Raw genomic sequence first — 20,309 nt, forward strand, 5'->3', positions numbered from 1 at the left:
TTCGGGGGTGCCATATCTACACACAACCTCATTAAAGAACTTTTTGGCCACTACCCAGGTCCTAGTATCTTTAGTAGGAAAAGTCTCCACCCATCCTGAAAAGGAACCAATTATCACCAATAAATACTGGAATCCTTCCTTACTCCATGGCAATTTATCAGTAAAATCCGTTGGAATCCTGTGCCACGGCCCAAGCCTTCGTTGGTGCATCCTGGGTTGCCAGTGCAGTTGCCTTGTTCTGCGTGCACTGCACACAATTTTGCACCCATGTTTTAACATCATCTGCCATACACTCCCATTCTGGAACTTGCTTTAGCCTTCTTAAAGTCCCTTCCACTCCTTCATGCATAAACTGATGGGCTACATTAAGTAAATCTTGTCTTTTGTCTTGTCTTGATAAGGTAACCCAAATCTTTTCATGTTCTCTGTGTGTGTATATATATATATCTCTCTCTATATATATATCTTCTTATGGTATTTTCCACTCCATGCATCTGATGAAGTGGGTTCCAACCCACAAAAGCTTAAGCCCAATAAATGTGTTAGTCTGTAAGATGCCAGAAGTACTCCTCGTTCTTTTTTCTGATATAGTTGCATCTGACGAAGTGGGCTGTAGCTCACGAAAGCTTAAGCTCAAATAAATTTGCTAGTCTCTAAGGTGCCACAAGTCCTCCTGTTCTTTTTGCAGATACAGACTAACACAGCTGCTACTCTGAAACCTGCTCTGAATCTTGTCTTTCTATTTTTCCTGGAACTCGGTTGGGGCGGTCTGTAGTGCCATCTGTTGGCTCAGAGGTGTCGGCACAGACATTCCTTTTCTCACTTCTGGTTACCACCGCTATATCATGCTGTCGGGCTATTGTATCTCCCCGATTATTCCGGGTGGCCTCCATATAGGGTGACCAAACAGCAAATGTGAAAAATCAGGACAGGGGGTGGGGGGTAATAGGAGCCTATATAGGAAAAAGACCCAGAAATTGGGACTGTCCCTATAAAATCGGGACATCTGGTCACCCTGCCTCCATACCTGTTCCTTTATTGTGTGCCTTTACATGTCGCACCTTTAACTCTTTAGGGTTCTGAGTTATCCACTGGTAAATCCATGTCCATTCCTCTGAATATGCAATATCCTTTCCATCTGCTGCTTTCCACCCATTCCTATACCAATCACGTATCCAAAACTGTAACCCCTTCACACAAAAATCAGTCAGCATAAACATACACGGGCCGTGGGGAATTTTCATATCGCCTTAAAACCTGGTAAATTACTTGGGGCTCGGCATGCTGAGCCAATCCGTGGTCTTAATGTCTCTGAATGACTTCCTCTTCTAAGTTAATGGCAGCGTATTTTACGCATCTTTTCCCTTTTCCTACCATTGTACTCCCGTCAGTAAACCGGACGTGCTTTTCTTGGCCCACGGTATCTAATTCTTCTAGTGGGGGTACCTCGCTCCAGAAGGATCTCTGGGCATTCATGTCGCTTCCCTTTTTCAATATTTAGTAGTAGTGTGGCCGCCAAGGCCATGTTATTGGCCGCCAAACGGCTAACAAAAGGCTGTGAAACGCAGGGCTGGGGCTGTGAGAGCCTTCGGTTTTAGCAGGGTTAAAGCAGAGCCCTGCTCTGTTCCCCATTCCCCTTTTGTCTTTTCCTTTAGCAGTTTCCACAATGGGTGAGTTATTGCAGCATATTTATAAATGTCTGGTTTCAGACAATTGACTCCTCCTAGCTTAAAGAGTGGGCGTCACTAGGAGCCGGCATTTCTACTTGGGCTCTCGCCTTGCGCTGGTCTATTGGCCTTTCTTCTTGTCCAGTAATTATACCCAGACCTGTGACTTGGGGCTGCACCACTTGAGCCTTATCCAAGGCTACCTTAAATCCTCTTTCCTGGATTAATGCAAACACTTTTTCCTTTAGTGGGTGAGTTGGTGCCTCAGTTTCCCCTTTTTATACATTGGGCCACCTCGGAGATCAGGACAGAGACCGCGGACTTGACTCCCTCTGTGGGAAGCCGATGTAGGGAGCGGGGACCGGGTGTGATGTCCTCGCGGCAGCCTGTGCTGGGGAGGAGCCGCACTGCAGCATCTGGGCCAGGTGGAATCTGCGAAGGGCTGACGGCTTCCCGCCCAGCTGTATCACAGCGCGATCCGGCCAAGAGGCGTCAGTGGCGTGACCCGAGGGCAGGTCATTGCCGCCAGGATGGGACGGCGTCTGCTAGCCCAGCGCAGCTGGGGGAAAGCGCTGCTCATGGGCACTGCTACGTGAGAGCTCAGCGGCCGCGGGGAGTCCAGGGGCACCCCAGACTGCAGCCTAAACCCACCAATTGTGGGCAAGCGCCAACAGCCACCGGAGACTGCACTACACCTGCCGACGCCTCCCGGTGCTGCCCTCCGCCCCCAGCATCGCCCCTGCCTTACTCGGGGTCAGCTCAGCTGCTGCTCTCCGGCCACGCGCTGCGCCAGAGAACAGCTCAGTCGCTCTGTGCCACACACGGGCATATGAGGATCCCAAGCACTAGGGAGCCGCGGCTCGGTGTCTGTGCAGCTGGCAGCCCATCTTGCAGGGCTGGGATTCTGGGTGGGGGGAACTCTGGGATCTGGGAGACAATCTCTGTCCAGGGGACCCTGGATCTGCCCAGGGGTGGATGGCTGCCCGGGTCTGGCCCTCACAGCCTGTCTCCTGTGCGCAGATCCCAGCTTACCAAGACCCTCCATCTCTCTGAGCCCCACTGGGGTCACCGCCCCAGGGGCAGACGTCACCAGCCGGGACGTGAGGTTCTTCCTGCACAAGGCTGGAGACCTGAACCTACAGTAACACATGGATGCTGCAGGGGATGGGGCCGAGTTCCACATCCCCACCGTGGGCCGGCAGCACGGAGGGAGCTACAGCTGCAGCTACCGGCCCCGATCAGAGCCCTTCGTCTCCTCGCAGCCCAGCCACCCCGTGGAGCTGGTGGTAGGGGCCCGGTGCAGCATCCCCGCTCCTAGCCCCACACCCCCAGCTGGACCCTCAGGAGCTCGGCACTTATGGGACACTCAGATCCAGGCCCTGTGGGGGTGTCTGCTTTGTACAAAATGAAGACGGAAGGGAGAAATCTCCCAAAGAAGCTCCTCCTCAGCACTCGGGGGCGTGAACACAAATCCTCCAGGAGAGACGGCGAGAAGGAGGCTTGCTGCAGCAAGCTCCAGGGGTCTCCGAGGTTCCCCCTGCCCTGCCCCCCTGTACTGCACGTCTGATGTCACGGGAGCTCTGTGAGGTCACAGCCGGCTCACCACCTTTGCCCAATAGGCTGCGTTCCTGCCGAAGGCCCTTGTGATGTCACTGCCACACCCACCTCTTCCTTGCAGGGCTGGGGTCTGCCCCTGGCCAGCCTGTTTGAGTGTCTCAGCTGCTCCCCCAGATCACCCCACTCGCTCACGATTGATTGTAGGGAACAAGCAGGCGAAACAGTAAAACCGCAGGATCTGTTCCTGCTCCCGCACACTTCATATAGTCCTAGATTTTTAGGCCTGACGTGGCCACCATTTGATCTCCTAATCTGACCTGTATTTCACAGGCCAGGAAGTTTCACCCACTTACCCCCATATTAAGCCCAGTCGCTCGTGTTTCACTAAAACACGCCTTCCAGACAGACACCCCGTTGCGATGTGAGGACATCAGGAAACACAGAATCCACCACTTCCCTTGGTAATTTGTTCCAGTGGTTAATCACCGTCACTGTTAAAAACTGGTGTCTTGCTTCTAATTTTAATGTCTCTGGCTTCGGCTGACAGCTGCTCGTTCTTGTTCTGCCTTTCACGGCGAGATTAAAGAGCACTTTAGGACTTGTTTTTTTCTCTCCAGGCAGGTACGTCTCCACCCTAATCAAATCACCTCTCAAGCTTCTTCCACAGCGAAATGAGATTGAGCCCCTGAAATATCTCACTTTAAGCCCCATTCTCGAGCTCTCAGTTGATTTTTATGGCTCTTTTATGCCCCTCCCCTCCAATTTTTCACCGTCCTTTTTAAAACACGGACCCCAGAACTGTACAGAGTATTCCAGTCGCAGTCTCACCGGAGCTATGGGGACCCAGAGACGCAGCAGCTACTGGTGGCTGCTGTGTACTCATCCGGGGGGAGATACTGGCTAGAGGGCCCATGGCGGGTCGGGGATGGGGAGTGGGGACACTGGACTGGGCGGGCCCATTAAGTAGACTGATGGGTACAGAGGGATGCTCTGGATTTAGGTCCCCGGGCAGTTTTGGGCGTAGCTCCCAGGAATCTCTGGGCTCTCGGAGAGGTTCCTCTGGCTGGGTTTTCTCCCAGGGGCCCCGTCTCTGTGCGGCGAGGATGGGTCACAGTAACTGTGCCAGGGTCTGTCTCATGGCCTGTCTCCTTCTCACTGCAGTGCTCAGCTACCCCAAGCCCTCCATCTCCCTGCACGCCAGTTGGGGTGGGGCGGGGGGTTGCCCTGGGGGGATTCGTTACCGTCCAGTCTTGGGGTTGGCACCAGAACATGAGGTTCCTTCTGTACAACGTTGGAAACCCGAACGCGCTGGAGGACGTGGACCCCGCGGGGGACGTGGCTGAGTTTCCCCTTTTGCAGCGTGAGCCGGAAAGACGCAAGAAGTTATAGCTGCGGATATAACACCAAATCAGACCCGCCCATCTGGTCAGAGCCCAGCGACCCCGAGGAGCTGGTGATACCAGGTGAGGGGCCCAGCTTGGTGTCCCCGCTCCCAGCCCCACCCCCAGCCGGACACTCAGGGGAGCTTGGCGCTCAGAGCCAGGCTCTGCCCTGAGCCCTGGGCCCAGCAGAGGGGATGCTTGGCTGGGGAGCGGGGACGGGGTCACTGGGTGGTTCCCAGCTTGGATAAGGAGCAGCTGCTGGAGATTCGGGGCTGAGGGAGGGGGGATTCCTCGAAAAGAGCCACGAAACAGCTGTGGTGCGGAGGACCCCAAGGATTCCTGGGCAGCTGAAGTAGGGTGAGAAAGAAAACAGATGGGACAGCAGGCAGCAGCTCCCCGCAGCCCGGAGCGCTCCTGGGGGAAAGGGCTGGTAGAGTTTGGAGGGAGGCTGCCCAGCGCCTGGAGAGAGACACCAGCAGCCAGCGCGGGAGCAACCGGCACCAGAAATGAAGGGACCCAGCGAGTGGGGAGCCAGTGGATAGGGACCCTGGTTGCTGAGCAGTGTCATCAGAGGGCGCCGGGCACAGAGCGGGGTGGGGCCTTTTCTCACCGAGTCAGTGTGTAAGCGGGGGAATGGCCCCGCTATTGCGGGGAACTTTCCAGGAACTTTCCAGGCTTAAACCCACCCTGGTGGGATTAGCTGGCGAAAGGATCTGAGTCCTCGCTCCCACTCCCTTTACCTAGGGGCCTGCCTGACCTCGAGGGCTCCCGTTCCTCCCTCCCGTGCGGCAGAGTCCTCGTAACCCCGGCAAGGCTGGGCCCCGGATCTCTGAGAGCTCGTCCCCCAGTCTTGTCACGGTCACTTAGGACAGGGGCGAGGTTGTCCCCACTCCGGGGCACTGTCTTTGCACCGGATGCTTCCCTGACCCACTGATCATTACGTAGAGTTCAGAGCACGTACAATTTATCAAACCCAACTCATAAAAAATAAGTAAAAATGGGGAAGGTGAAAGGAAACAAGTCACCCCACCCTGTGGGCATAGGCGGCGAGTTATATGGGCTCATGGAGCCCTGGCACCAGGAATATTTGGAGCCGGGGGCTCTGCTCCAGCAATATTTGGAGCTGGGTCTCTCCCCCGGCCCTCCCCGGAGCGTCCCTGCGGCTGGGGCTTTGGTGAGTGTTTGATCCTGTGATCTGACCGCCCCCCCGCAGCCACCGCTCCTGCCCCACACTGGGCAAGGGGCAGCCCCATCCCGCACCCCCAGTGAGACTATGGGTGACGGGCAGCAGGCTGCAGCAGGGGAGGAAGGAAGCCACATGTGATGGCAGTCCCCTCCCCCCTCCAGCACCCACCCACCCACCGCAGGGGAGACAGGATGCGGGGGGCGGCAGATTCCTGAATCTGAGCAGCTGGGGCTTGGGTGAATTTTGTGACACCCTGCTCTCCCCCTGCCCTGCCCCGCAGCCACCCCACACTGGGCAAGGGGCATCCCCATCCCCCACCCCCAGTGAGGCTATGGTCAGGGGCAGTAGCATGGGAGGCCACACATGATGGCAGCCCCACCCCCACCCCCAGTACCCACCGTAGGGGAGGCGAGGGGGCTTCCTGGACCTGAGTGCGGCTCTAGGAGCATGTGCAGAGTGAGTGTGCTGCCGGGGGGGGGGAAGAGGAGGGGTCCCGCGGGGCGGCGGTGGGGGGAGACTCTTCTCTGACCCTAGCCCTGGGGCAGCCTGTCTGCACCCCAAGCTCCTTGTCCCCGGCCCTGCCCCACCCCAGAACCTGGACCCCCAGCACCCCAACCCTGAGTCCCAGCCCTGAGCCCCCTCCTCAGTGTGAACCCCTCATCCCCAGCCCCACCCACAGCCCTAACCTGAGGGGAAGCACACAACTTAAATTTGGCGATCAGTTTAGGGTATGATCGTGTTTAGCTGTAGCTCACGAAAGCTTATGCTCAAATAAATTGGTTAGTCTCTAAGGTGCCACAAGTACTCTTTTTCTTTTTACACCCTTTAAAGTATCTAATTGGTCGTATACAGGTGTGATGAAGTGGAACTGTTCTTAATGTTTTCTCTGAATACTGTGGGGGTGCCTCAGTTTCCCCCATGCAGTTCTTAAGGATCTAGGTGAGGGGATAAGGGGGTGTGATTGTTGCAGAGCCCTAGAGGGCAGGGGTGATGCTGTCTACGGCGAGAATGGTCGACACCCCATCTCCTGGCCACTGATGGCCTGGGCCCCACCCCTGCAAGGTGCCAACTGAAGGTGTTGGAGAACAAAGTGTCAGTTTGGGGCTGGCTGGGGAAACGGGGAGAGGCCCAGAACTTGGGTCTGGGCGCCCCACCCCCCAAGTTGGAACTGACTGAGGGGTCCTGTTTGCCGTACCTACAACAAGCTCTGTTTTAGACTCTGTTCCTTCTGTTTTCCCGGCTGGCTGAGAGTCACGTCTGACGGCGGAGTTGGGGGGCAGGGCCCTCTGGCTTCCCCAGGAGCCCCGCCCGGGCGGACTCGCTGCCGGAGGTGCACCATGTGGCAGACAGCATCACGCTGGCTCTCTAGGGCTCTACAACAATCACACCCCCTTATCCCACCACCTAGATCCTTAAGACATGCATAGGGGAAACTGAGGCACTCACCCAGTGTTCAGAGGAAACGTTAAGAACAGTCCCGCTTCGTCACAACAGGTACAAGAAACTATAATATATTGAAGCTGCTTCTGACTTCCCACTTTTAACTGACCCTTGAAATTTTGTGACACCGGCACATTGTAGCTTTGTTTTATCCCAGCAACAAATTCTTGATCTGTAGGACCACGACCAATCAAAGGGAGTTCACAGTCTGTTGCTCACAGCTCGGCCGTGCTGCAGGGACGCTGTGGGTCGGACACTTGCCCTGGCTGCAGGTGGCAGGACCCTTCTTCGCAGCATCGGCCCCCTGCCGGGGTTGCAGTCCCCCTCCCAGTCTGGCCTGCAGGGCCTCTTGGCTGGTGGCATCTCCCTGCGCTGGGACCTCTGCCCAGGGCCCCCCTCGCTCCGCCCAGCTGCTCACAGCACCTGGCTCCAGATGGCTCCAGCTCCAGCCCCAGCCCCAGACGCAGCACCACTCTGCCTCCAGCCCAGCCTCCTGCTCCCCTAGCCCCTTTGGCCCTGGCTGCTGTAGCCACTAGCCCACCAATGCTCTATACACGGTCCTGAGCCAGGCTGACGCTCCCTGGATGGCCGTGTGGCCTAGTGGGGAGAGCGCTGGGGCTGGGACTCAGGAGAGCTGGCTGCATTTCCTGGTGTTGCCGTGATTTTCCGGGGGACCGTGGCTGAGTCCCTGCCCCACTCTTTGCCTCAGTTTCCCCCTCTGTAAAATGGGGCTGATGCCCTGCCCCCCTCTGTGAAGCGCTGTGAGATCTGCGGGTGCGAAGCGCTGGGGAGGAGCCAGGTGTTGTTGTACCAGACACAATCTGGCCCTGCCCGGTGCCCCCAAACCGAGAGTGGCGGGTTCCCAGCGCCTGCCAGAGACGCAGCAGCTGCTGGCAGCTGCTAGGTACAAGACAGCGGCTGTGAGGGCCTGTGGGTCTGATCCACTAGCGTCTCTGGGGCCAGCTGGGAGACGCCCAAACCCAGGGGATTTTCTGGCTAGAGACTCACTCCAGGGAACGGGGCCGGGGCCGGAACAAACCCCTCGTTTCACACGGCGCCTGCCACGGCTCCCCTGGTTCCTGCTCTGCTGGGTCTGTAACAGCCGGTCCCAGGGGTCAATGGGGGAGTTTGCCGTGGGGCTGAGCAGGCTGCGGGCTTTGGACCCCGCCCCCGGCCCGTGTTTAACCCTGTTCAGTGTGGGGCAGGGGCTGGGGCGTGTTCTCATCTCAGGCCCTTTATTGCGTCTCCATGAACACAAGGTGCAGAGCCATTTAGCAGCCAGTGCTTCTGGGCCCCCCCTTGGCGGGTGTTTGGGGGGATCCAGATGGGGGGAGCCAGGAGTTTAGGGGAACAGGCCGGGCAGGAGATGGGGCTCTTTCCCGTGTAGGTCTCTCACACAGCAAAGCTGGGGGTGGGAAGCGGGATCGTTTTCACACTAGCTCCCAGTTGAGATGGGGCAGGTCCAGCCAGGTGGAAGGGTGGGCGGCATGGAGGCAACAACCCCCCATGGCCATGGGGCGGGATCAAGAGATGGCAGTTCAGGGAGGCACAAGCTGGGGACAGTCTGGATCAGAGAAGCTGGGGGGGCTCATTTCCATGCAGCCAACGCCCCACCCTGACAGTCCAGGGGGGCCGGATTGTTCCCCCCCAGACTGATGTGTCGGCCATTTTGCCAGGGGGCAGCATGAGAAAGAAAGCGGGCGGCCATGTTAACTGAGGCCAGCCAGAGGCTTCCCTCCCTTTGAGAGCAATGGGAGATGGCGGCCATGTCTGGGGGGAGGGGGGACACGCTGAGGGGCAGAACAGGGGTGTGAGGGGAACCCCCTTCAGTGCAACCGCCCTTCTCAGGGGTCCACTCTCTCTCTGGGGTTAGGCTCCTCCACCTCCTGGAGCCACACCTCTCCGAGCCTTAGCACGCCTGCTTCTGCCCTGGGCCCCTTGGGGAGTCCCCGCACTCTGGACCCCCAGGGCCTGCACCCCCCGAAGGGGACGATGCCCCCCTGATCTCTAGCCTGGACCAACTCTCAGCCAGCGTAACACAGGAGGGTTTACTGGTGTTGCCGTCACCCAGTGCCGAGAGGCTGAACAACAGCTTGAGTTGGTTCGTTACCCGGTGTGCTACACCCAATAATCACAACGGGGTGGAGAAGCAGAAAAGTTTATTTGAAGCTTCAAATAGGTACAGGGAGATTTGAATCTCAAATCCTGTACACAGAGCAGGAAGTTACACAGGCTTTTATACATCCTTTTTCCCAGCATACTTATCCAATAGCAAGCTGCCCCAAGTATCCATATAGCCAGCCAATCCAGTTCCCAGCTAGTTCCCTGGTTCTCTGTATCATTTGTTAAACTATACATAAAGCTGCTTTATTCAGCATTGTTCTTTCATATCTGCCCTGTTTGGCCTTGCTTAGTTTCAGGCAGTCTGACTCTGCAGCATACTGTTGCAGATTCTCAGCATAACTGCTGCGAGTGCCTCCAGGCGGGGGGGCCAAGGACACCTGGGCCTAGTGCGAGGGGGCTTCATCGACACTCGTGGTCTTCCATCCCCTCGAGTTACCTAGTGGCCATGCCCCAGTGTCCCCAACACTGGCATCTGAACCCAGCACGAGAAACTCTCAGACCCCTCAGGCCTGGCCGCCCTCTGCACAGCACGTCCCAGTCTCCCCTGCATCCAGGTGGGCTCTGCCTGCTCCCTCGCTCCAGCCCCGAGCCCCCCTGCATCCCAGCTGGGCATCTGATCTCACTGGACCCAAGCCACCCCTCTCCCCTCTCTCCATTGTCTTCTCTCCAGGTAAACAGGGTCGCCTGGGCCCCCTCTCCCCTCTTCTGTCCTCTGGCCCCTCTGGCTGGAACCGGCTGGTCCGGTCACCGGGGTCCTCTCTTCACAGCCCATTGTCCTCTCACTGGCCGGACCCGGCTGTGACTCCCGAGCTGGGCCTCCCGGTCACCAGGTCACCAGTCGCTGGGGTCTCCAATCTCCAGGCCATTGGCTGGGGTCCCAAGTTCCGTCGCGGGTCCCCTGTACCAACCAAGTCCCTCTCCCATCACCTCGTGAAACCAGTAACACCCAGGGAAGCTGAGTCCCACCCCCGCTGCATGCAAACCATTGGAAAAACCAAGGAAAAACCAAGAAAACCCCCCACTTCCTCACACCCCCCATCTGGGTGAGCCCCGGCAGGGTGCTGGCGCTCAGGGGAAGCGTTACCATCCGCTCTGCGGGTTGGTACCAATCCATGAAGTTCTTTCTGTGTGAAGCTGGACACCCACCCCCAGTGTCAGCCAGGAAGATGGAGGGAGCTACACCTGCGAATATCGCTCCATAACGGAACAGAATCGCTGGTTGTATCCCAGCGACCCCATCGAGATGGTTGTAGCAGGTGAGGGAGGGCCCTGGCTCCACTTAATGTGTTTACAGGAGTGATACAAGTTTATATCTTATTCTCCTAACTCCAGATATAGAAATAATACAAGCAAACAAACTTTCTCATGACACCATACAAGGGGTATTTAGCGTAAAGCATATTCCAGTTATGGCATATTCATAAGCATATTTCCATAACGCATATGATGTGCAACGTCACAGAATGATCTTCCAGCCACTCAGGAACTGTTAATAGGGGGGCTCCAGTCAATTTGCGCCAGCTCCCAGCCTTGCACCCCAGATCGGTACCATCCTGCCCTGGTCAGAAGCCAGTCTGGTGTAAGTTCATTACGTTCGCCCCTCTCTCAGTGTGGAGTGGACACACGCTAGCCTTTGTAAACTGAGCGGAGATTTCCCAAGCACTTCAACCAAAACACATTGTTTTAGGTCAAATATAAATCAGATTTATTAACTGCAGAAGGAGAGATTTTAAGTGGTTATAAGGAGCAGGCGCAGAGATCAGAGTTGGCTACTTAAGAAATATTTGCAGTCTAAGTTCTACAAAGGAAACAGGATTTGAATCAGGCAGTGTCTTCCCCTGACAGATGGTGCAAGCAGGTTACAGATCCTCAGTACACAGACTGGACTCCATCCCAGCCTGGGACCACCCTTCTCCAGTTCAAAGCCTTTGTCCTCCAGATGTTCCTCCAGGTGTTGATTTGTGGGGAAGAGAAGGCCAGGGATTATGTCCCTTCCCCTCGCTGATATTTTTTTCCAGTTTGCTGGAAAGATCTTTGCTGTGACCCGGGGATCAGGCAGTCCCCAGTGGTCAAGCAATCTCCATTGTACCCAGTCTCTGGGATGATGGGTTCTTTCCTTGAGGGGTGTTGATGAGCCACGAAGGGCGTCTGCCTGGTCCTTTGTTGCAGTTGAAAATTGGCTGTGGGCGTCTGCCAACCTCACGCCATGTTTCAGTAGCACACACAGCAATGCTTCATCCCTTCCCCTACAAGGGCCGCACATACAGTGCCCCAGGACAGGAATGTTCAAGGGATCAAGACTTTTAAAATGATGCCTCACAAGGCAACTTTGGACCCAACCTACCATAGTTCTATCACAGTGGTGAATACGGGGGCTCCATGGTGCTACTCTGAAGTACAGATTGTCACACTGTGATATCACCCTGGCATGACCAGGGCCTGGGAAACAGACTGTGAACTTCCTTTCCCTTGCAGAAGTGGCTGTTTGTGGTGTCCCCTTGCCCACAGTGCGAGGTCACTTGTTTCCTTTCACCTTCCCCATTTTGACTTATTTTTTATGAGTTGCTGTTTAATAAATTGTACGTGCTCTGAACTCTAGGTAATGATCAGTGGGTCAGGGAAGCATCCGGTGCAAAGAGAGTGTCCCAGAGTGGGGACAACCTCGCCCCTGTCCTAAGTGACCACGACAAGACTGGGGGTCGAGCCCGCAGGGATCCAGGGCCCAGCCCTGCCAGGGTTACGAGGACTCTGCCGCACGGGAGGGAGGAAGGGGAACCCTCGAGGTCAGGCAGGCCTCTGGGTAAAGGGAGTGGGAGCGAGGACAGAGATCCTTTCGCCAGCCAATCCCACCGGGGCAGGTATAAGCCAGGAAAGTTCCCCACAATAGCGGGACCATTCCCCCGCTTACACTAGGAGCAGGGTCAGCGGCCGCCCTGCCCGTCCGTCCGGAGAGTCAAATGAACCGATCCCGCCCCGCAAAGCCCGGCTGTTCTGGAAACAAGCGGCTCTGCTCCGGTGACTCCCGAAGGAGCGGGACTTGGAGCCGGTCTGACTCCGGCTGTTGGCCGCGGTCGCTCAGCCCCCATTTCAATAGAGAGGCTGGGTTTGATTCCTTGTCTGTGGGTTTAACCCAAAAGCTTTGCCTTTGAATGGCTGCTGCTGGGGGTTTGCCCAGGAGCTGAGTAGAACCAGGGGCTCGGTTTGAAATGAGCCCCCCCCGGCCTCCGGCCTGTGTGACGCTGGCGAGGGAGAGTTTCCAACCCCCCTGAGCCCTCTGGGCCTGTGACACCCCCTGCAAAGAGCAGCAGGGCTCCGGGAATTTGGGGTACAGGCCGAGGTTGAGGGGGATGTAGGGGTTAGACAGGAGATGGGCTGAGATCAGGGAAGGAGTGGGGACAGGAATATGAGGGGAGACACAAAGGGGCAGGTGGGTGGGTGCTGGCGACCGGACGGGTGTTTCATGGGAGACGGGAGAGCGGGAGGAGGTGGAAGGGGAATGGGGGCGAGTGGGACGGGGGGATGGGGATGGGCTCCCCCCTCACAGAGACGGGGTCGGCGTATGGGGGGTGTGTGAAGGGATTTGCTTTTCGGCCAAAACTCCGGCTGCGTTGGGGCACCTCTGGCTGGCTGGGAGGGAGGGGGTGACCGGGACAGGCAATGTCCCCCCCCCAGTGCCCCCCATGGCCGTGGGGAAGATTCACCCTTAGATTCTCACGAGGGGGGAATCCAGGCACCCCCAACTGTGGGGGGCAACTTCCATTGCCTCTCCTTCCCCACCACTGCCCTGCCCCCCTCAGCTCCTACCCCTCAGCCCCCACCCCCCAATGTTCCCCCACATTCTCCCACCCCCCATATTCCACTGCCTGGCGCCAAGCCCACTGGGGACACTGGGAGATAGCGGCCATCTTAACTGAGGGCGGGGGATGGGCATTTGAGGGGAAACAGGGCAGGGGATGGGGGTGTGAGGAGGGAGGGGCCATGGTGGGGGCAGGTTCTGCGGGGGGCAGGCTCAGGGGGATTCAATGGGGTATAGGTCAGGGGGCAGGATGGGAGATGGGGGCAGGCAGAATTTGAGGGGTGTTAGTTGTGGGCGAATCTGCTGCGTGTCCCCCTCCTGCTCCGTGGGGCCGAGAGCAGCTGTGGGGGGAGGCTCCCGGGCGGTTGAGGGGGTGGCAGGAGAGCAGGGGTAGGGGAGTTCAGCCCATTGGGACCATCCGACCGGGCTTCTGCTGCACCTTTAACGCTGCCCCCAAGTCGCGGTGCCCCCAAGTCGCGGTGCCCCAGGCGTTACCCAGCGCTGTGTGAGAACGGACGGGTGATGGCGCAACCATCACACCCGGGTCCTGGCTCCCAGCCCCCTGCTCTAACCACTAGACCCCACTCCCCTTCCGGAGCCGGGAATGGAGCCCCCTGACCCCCAGCTTTCTCCTGCCCTCCAGCCAGTGGTGTATAAACAAAGCCTGTGTCACGTCCCTCTCTCGGGGCCTGGCCACATAACCACTGACAGTGTCTCCTCCAGCTCGGGGGCAGGGTCTCTGTGGGGGCATTAGAAGGTCCCTGGGTCTCTTCCGGCTGGTGACCCGTTGGGGGCCTGGGATGGAATTTCTCTTCCTCCTGTTTTCTTTTGAACCTGGTTGATTTTATTCACACGCTGAGAAAAGCCCCTTAGAACCAGGCGTTACGGTGTAAACCCGCCATCACCGCTCAGCTATGGCCCAAGAGGCAGGAAATCCAGGCATCCCCCATCGCGCCCGCTCCTCACACGGTGCCACGGCTCATGCCGCAGGTAGGCAGCTTGGCAGGCTGAGCGGGAAGGCAGCAGAGTCAAACGCTCCAGCACCAGGAAATGCCACAGTTACGGTTTTCTGAACGACCTTAACTGTGCTCCCTCATGCAGGTCCATTACAAGGCCAGCCTTCAATTGCACGATCATGTATTAATGTTACCTACATCGGCCATCAGCCGGGCTTGAACCCAGAATGAAAAGGGGATGGAATTTTCATGGCAATCGTGGTCAGTGGCAGATTGAAGACCAGACCCCGTGGTCGCCCGGCTCTCAGCCTGAGGCACCTTCCTCAAGGCTGCAGGGTGTGTTGCGGGTGACCTGTTCCCCCTCTTCACAGAGACACAAACAAGCTGGGAGCTGCATGACGCTTGGCCAGGCTGACGGTCCCTCGGTTTCTTGGGTTTTGAAGGGACCTCTGCTTACTTTCAATGCACTAGATTTCACCTGCAGATTAGAGACGACATGTGATGGACGCAGGAAGAGACGAGACATCGTCGACTTCCTGTAGCAGCAGCCAGCAGCTGAGTTCCTTATTTGGGTCTCGGTGGAGCTGGACACTGGGGTGTTGGCGGCAGTGCTGAGGGGCCCCTCGCTGCCCCCATCATGGCATCTGCTCTCACCGTCCTCTTCCTTGGTGAGTATCGGAGACAGCCAGGGCTTGTGTCCATGGGGTGGGGGGATCTGACTACTAGGGCGTGTGTCCATGGGGAGGGGGGGAAATCTGAGGCCAGGACTTGTGCCCATGGTGGGGGTTGTGAGACCAGGGCGTGTGCTTATTGGGGGGGTGGGATCTGAGACGTGTAGGATCCAGCTGTTCTGGGATCTGGTCCCTAATGGCCCATCTCCTTTCCAGGCTGCTGGCTGGCCGGGTGGAGCGGGGTGTCCGGACGTGAGTATCTGTGGGGAATGGGGCAGCTGGGGGAATTTCCACATAAAGGATGAGGAACATGGGTGGGGGTGAGGGGTGCAGATCCCACAAAGGGATGATCCTGTCAGACCTGTTCTCCCTTCCACACCCAGAAGTGGGGACTGAGACCTCGCCCCGCTCATTACAGGGATGGGCACCACACAGCGTGAAGTCCACTGCACTCAAAGCTCTGCCCCCCAGGAAATACACAGTGAAGGCACCAGCCACCCCGCAGCACCCCTGTCAAGGTTCCTTCCCCACTCTGAACTCTAGGGTACAGATGTGGGGACCTGCATGAAAACCTCCTAAGCTTACTTTTACCAGCTGAGACTAAAACTTCCCCAAGGTACAAACTATTTTACCCTTCACCCTTGGACTTCCACTTCCACCACCAAATGTTTCTAAGGGTTTATTTATTAGGAAAGTGTTGGATTTTGGGGGGAAAGACGTTTCCAAACAACGCTTTCCCAATAAATAAAGACCCGTGTGCAGCTCCCTTTCCCGTGTGGGAGCTGCACACGGTGGCTGCTCAGAAGCGGCCTGGAAACAGCAGCTGTGGGGAGACCCCCAAGGATTCCCGGGCAGCAGCGGAAGTGGGGGCAGCTCGAGCCTGGGGCAGGATTTTTTTGTGGTGGGGAGAGAAAGAAAACAGCAGGGAACAGCGGCTCCTCCCTACACCCCCAGTGCTCCTGGGGGAAAGGGCTGGTAGAGTTTGGAGGGAGGCTGCCCAGCGCCGGGAGAGAGACACCAGCAGCCAGCGAGGGAGCAACCGGCACCAGAAATGAAGGGACCCAGCGAGCGGGGAGCCAGTGGAAAGGGGCCCGGTGGCCGAGCTGTGTCGTCGAAGGGCGCCCGGCAGAGAGCTGGCAGGGAGAGAGTCCCGTTGAGCAGGGGCAGAGACAGCAGGAATAGGGGGAGGCAGACAGAGGAAAGACAGAGGCAGAAGGGGGAAAGTTACTGGAAGAACCAGGCAGTGAAACACGAAGAAAAAAGAGTCGTAAGATATTGTTAGAAAACCACAAGAGAAGTCAAGCACGAATGAAACGTGACAGAAATAATCTCTGAGTAAAGAGAAACGGGGTGAAGAAAAGAGGAGGAAGTGAGCTGTAGTGAAAGTAAAGCCAATAGTACAGACAAAACATCCGCCCAGCACCTTCAGGTGCAGCGACAGGACCAGAGAAATGGTCAGAGAGCAAAGGGACTCTAGAAAAAGCAGCGGAGGGACAGTTGTTCAATTGAGAAGCCGACCCATCGCCTGGAGAAACAGCTGCAGGTATCTGAGCTGGAACCCAGGACAGCCAACAGAGACGGGGCAAGGGGATGGTTCAAGATACAACAAACCAGCCTAAGAACAGAGAAACCGCGAAGGGAACGTAGCGCGGGCGGGTTCTGGCCTCGTGCCTTGGACGTTCGAACTCCAGATCCTGGTGCTCCATGAATGTAAATTGTTGCCCATAACATGGGTTGAATTCAGCCAATGGTAGTTCCTGTTCAGACGAGCTCAGCAATAGTTCCCAGTGTGACCCTACTGTGACGATGCTGGTTCTGGTGGGACCCAACGGAGCGCGCCAATTCAGGACAAATTGCTTAAAGCAGGGCAGTTACAGCCCAAGTCACCTCTAAGGCACCTCTAAGGCAAACCAAACCAGCCAGGCAGAGTAGACTTTGGTCTCACCCCACTGGCTAACCACAAGTCACACAAGCAATGCCCTTAAACACTCCAGTTTCCCAGTATCTCCACAGCGCCACTCGTTATGGGGACGAATGGTTATGAAAACCAAGACCCCAGTGAAAGAAAAGAGGTTCTCTCGATCCCAAAGGACCAAGCCTCAGACCCCGGTCAATACACAAAGCAGATCTTACCCACAAATCACGCTGTTGCCAACCCTTTAGAATCTAAAATCTAAAGGTTTATTCATAAAAGGAGAAAGATAGAGATGAGAGCGAGAAGTGGTTAAATGGAGTCAATGACATCCAGTGATGGCAAAGTTCTTGGTTCAGGCTTGTCGCAGTGACGGAAGAAACTGCAGGTTCAAAGCAAGTCTCTGGAGAACATCCCCAGCTGGGATGGGTCATCGGTCCTTGGTTCAAAGCTTCAGTGTAGCAAAGTCCCGCCAGAGGTGTGAAGCAGGATTGAAGACAAGATGGAGACATCAGCCCTTTATAGTCTTTTCCAGGTGTAAGAACCCCTCTTTGTTCTTACTGTGGAAAATTACAGCAAAATGGAGTTTGGCGTCACATGGGCAAGTCCCGGCCTACCTTGCTGAGTCACCAGGCGTATCTGCCTTCTCTCAATGGGACACTTGTGTCGCTGATGGTCCTTAATGGGCCATCCAGCAGGCGAGGCAGAGCTGACACCAACTTGTCTGGGGTGTCACCCAGAAGCACAGCATAAGTGTGAAATGCAGACAGGATAGAGCCAATATTCATAACTTCAACTACAAAATGATACACACCTATAGACAGCATATTCCTAACCCGCAAACCAGAACCTTGTCTTAGACACCTCATTTGCCCCCTTTATATAAGATTTGGTGCCACGACAGGACCTTGGTTGCAACGATGATCTATATGGTCCCAGATTATGTCAATAATGTCACACCTACACAGCAGCTCCTGCTACACCAGCGAACTCTGATTCACTTGTGATCATTCCCCACTGATCCGATTTCTCCTTCCCCAGCTGACGCAGATAAAACGCAATTGGCCTCTAGGTCACCTCGGCCTCTCCTTGCCCTGCCCCAGCCACCCCTCTATGGGCTCCTTGCAGATGGATCCGCGCCATTGCCCTGCTGAGGGTTGGGGCCCCCGTGTCTCTTGTGTCACTAGCCCAGCTCTCTCGGTCTTGGATTCATGGGAAAAGCATCCAGGAGACTCTCTCCCTGCAGCCCCCTGTATCGGCCTCGTCACTGGGGCCGGGCTGCGGGGACGGGATGCAGTGACCGTGCTGGGGTCTGTGTCTCACGGCCTGTCTCCTCCTGCCCCATGGAGCTGGTGATAGCAGGTGAGGGGCCTGGCTCAGCGTCTCTCCTCCCAGCCCCACCTCCAGCTGGGCACTCACGGGGTCTCAAACTGAGTCTGGGCTGCTGGAATTAGGACCCCCTGGTTCGATACAGCCCCGTTGGGCAGACGAGCTCACCTGTACCTCTGTAGACAAAGGGATGTTCCTCCTCCGAAATAGGGACAGCCACGACCCAGATCTGCTCTGCAGTGACTCCAAGGGTGAATGGCACCTGGCTGGGGCGGGGACTGTCTCTGTGTTTGTACAGCTTCGAGCACATGGGGGAGCTGGCCCACGACAGGGGCTTCTGGTAATTAAAACTAGTCAGTAATGATTTTGGTTCCGGATGCTGTGGAGCCAGGCAGGGCCTGTATCTGCGCTCAGGGTTTTGCTGGGCCGATCTTTCCCATTCTGGGATCCCCAGGGTGCTGAGCTGGCCCGAATCCCTGGGTCCCATCCTCTCCCCAGGGAGGCCAGCTCAGCCCAGGGAAGAGCTGCGATTGCTGCTTGGGGGGAGGAGAGGTTCCCTGTATAACCACAGAGACCAGGACTCCAACTTTCTCTCCGCTGTGCCGTGACCCTGACAGACGCTGGTTCTATTCCCGCAGAGGGAACCGACCCGACTCAGCTGGGAACGATGCTGGCTCCCACCCACCCAGGCAGCACGGGACCAGGTACCAGTACTGGGGGCAGAAAATCGCCATCAACCCCCCCAGAAGCAGGTTTGTGCAGCCCAAGGAGCCGCCCTCGGGGGGAGCCACGAGGGGCTGTCTGCTTGGGACGGGGGCAGATCCCCAAAGCGAATGCCCCATCTGAAACCTCCCCCCCAGATTCATTTCATAAGTGGGGGGGAGGATGTCACTGGAAAGATGCCAGATTTGCTTGGTGGGGACAGGGTCTGGGAGAGCTTCCCTGCAACGGACAGCCCTACCCCGGGGGTCCCACAGACCGGGAAGACGGAGGGAGCTACAGCTGCCAAGATAGCACCAAGTGGGACTCGCCCGTCTGGTCCGAGCCCAGCGACCCTGTGCAGCTGGTGGTAGCAGGTGAGGGTCCAGGCTCGGTGTCCCCGCGCGCAGCCCCACCCACAGCCGGACCCTGAGGGGGTCTTGGATCCAGTGAGATGCTCAGGGCCAGGCTGTGGCCTGAGCCCTGGACCCAACAGAAGGGACGCCCCAGTGGGGAGCGGGGACAGAGTCACTGGGGGGGTTCCCCAGCCAGGGGGCGGCAGCAGCCGCTGGAGTTTCAGGGCTGATGGCTCGGGGCTCGGTTCCCTCCCTCCCCCATCCCAGCCCATGCTCGTTTGCATCCCATTGAGGGAACTGACCCAGCTGGGCCCCAGCAGGCGGACCCCCCACCTCCCCACGGAGCCGGCGGGAGAAGGTGAGCGGGAGAAATGGAACAATTCATCCCCCAGGGAACAGGGCTCCCCGCTCAGATGCCCACGGGGCTTTCGGGCCGTTTGGAGGGGGTTGGTCCCTGCAGACAGAACTGATGGATTCAATTCTTCTATATAGAGGGTGATGGACAGATCCATGGGGACGGACGGCCACGGGTCGGTGGGGATGTGGGTCCTTGGGAACATAGGGCGGTGGACAGATGGGAGCACGTCTGGTGACGGATAGAAAGATGGACTAAGACCTTGTCTACATGATAACTGGACCCAAATGTTGAATCCTGTGTCGTTCCCAACCCCCCCGGTGATCTCAGAGCGAGTCTGGAATGTCGGAATTCGCGCCCCCTGGGTTGACACAGCCCCGTTGGGCAGACGAGCTCACCTGTACCTCTGTAGACACAGGGACGTTCCTCCTCCGAAATAGGGACAGCCATGACCCAGACCTGCTCCGCAGTGACTCCAAGGGTGAATGGCACCTGGCTGGGGCGGGGACTGTCTCTGTGTTTGTACAGCTCCGAGCACATGGGGGAGCTGGCCCACGACAGGGGCTTCTGGTAATTAATACTAGTCAGTAAGGATTTTGGTTCCGGCTGCTGTGGAGCCAGGCAGGGCCTGTATCTGCTCTCAGGGTCTTGCTGGGCCGAACTTTCCCATTCTGGGATCCCTAGGGTGCTGAGCTGGCCCGAATCCCTGGGTCCCATCCTCTCCCCAGGGATGCCAGCTTAGCCCAGGGAAGAGCCGCGATTGCTGTTTGGGGGGAGGAGAGGTTCCCTGTATAACCAACCACAGAGACCAGGACTCCAGCTTTCTCTCTGCTGTGCCCCGCCCCTGACAGACGCTGGTTCTATTCCCGCAGAGGGAAC

At 57.3% G+C, this 20,309-nt stretch overlaps 2 protein-coding genes and 1 long non-coding RNA gene across 8 annotated transcripts in view; all 3 read right to left on the reverse strand.

Moving 5' to 3' along the window:
* Positions 1–9,265, reverse strand: part of LOC122463653 — a 33,854-nt gene extending 24,589 nt beyond the window's left edge. Inside the window, exon 1 of the long non-coding RNA XR_006287226.1 lies at positions 9,255–9,265. This is a non-coding gene — a long non-coding RNA (uncharacterized LOC122463653). The remainder of the gene's footprint in view (positions 1–9,254) is intronic.
* Positions 1–20,309, reverse strand: part of LOC119564866 (immunoglobulin superfamily member 1) — a 999,687-nt gene that overhangs the window by 762,621 nt on the left and 216,757 nt on the right. The window lies entirely within an intron of this gene.
* LOC119564865 (immunoglobulin superfamily member 1) overlaps positions 1–20,309 on the reverse strand; it is a 798,058-nt gene that overhangs the window by 619,871 nt on the left and 157,878 nt on the right. The window lies entirely within an intron of this gene.

This window comes from Chelonia mydas, chromosome 23, assembly GCF_015237465.2.
Source record: "Chelonia mydas isolate rCheMyd1 chromosome 23, rCheMyd1.pri.v2, whole genome shotgun sequence".
Lineage (NCBI taxonomy): Eukaryota > Metazoa > Chordata > Testudines > Cheloniidae > Chelonia > Chelonia mydas.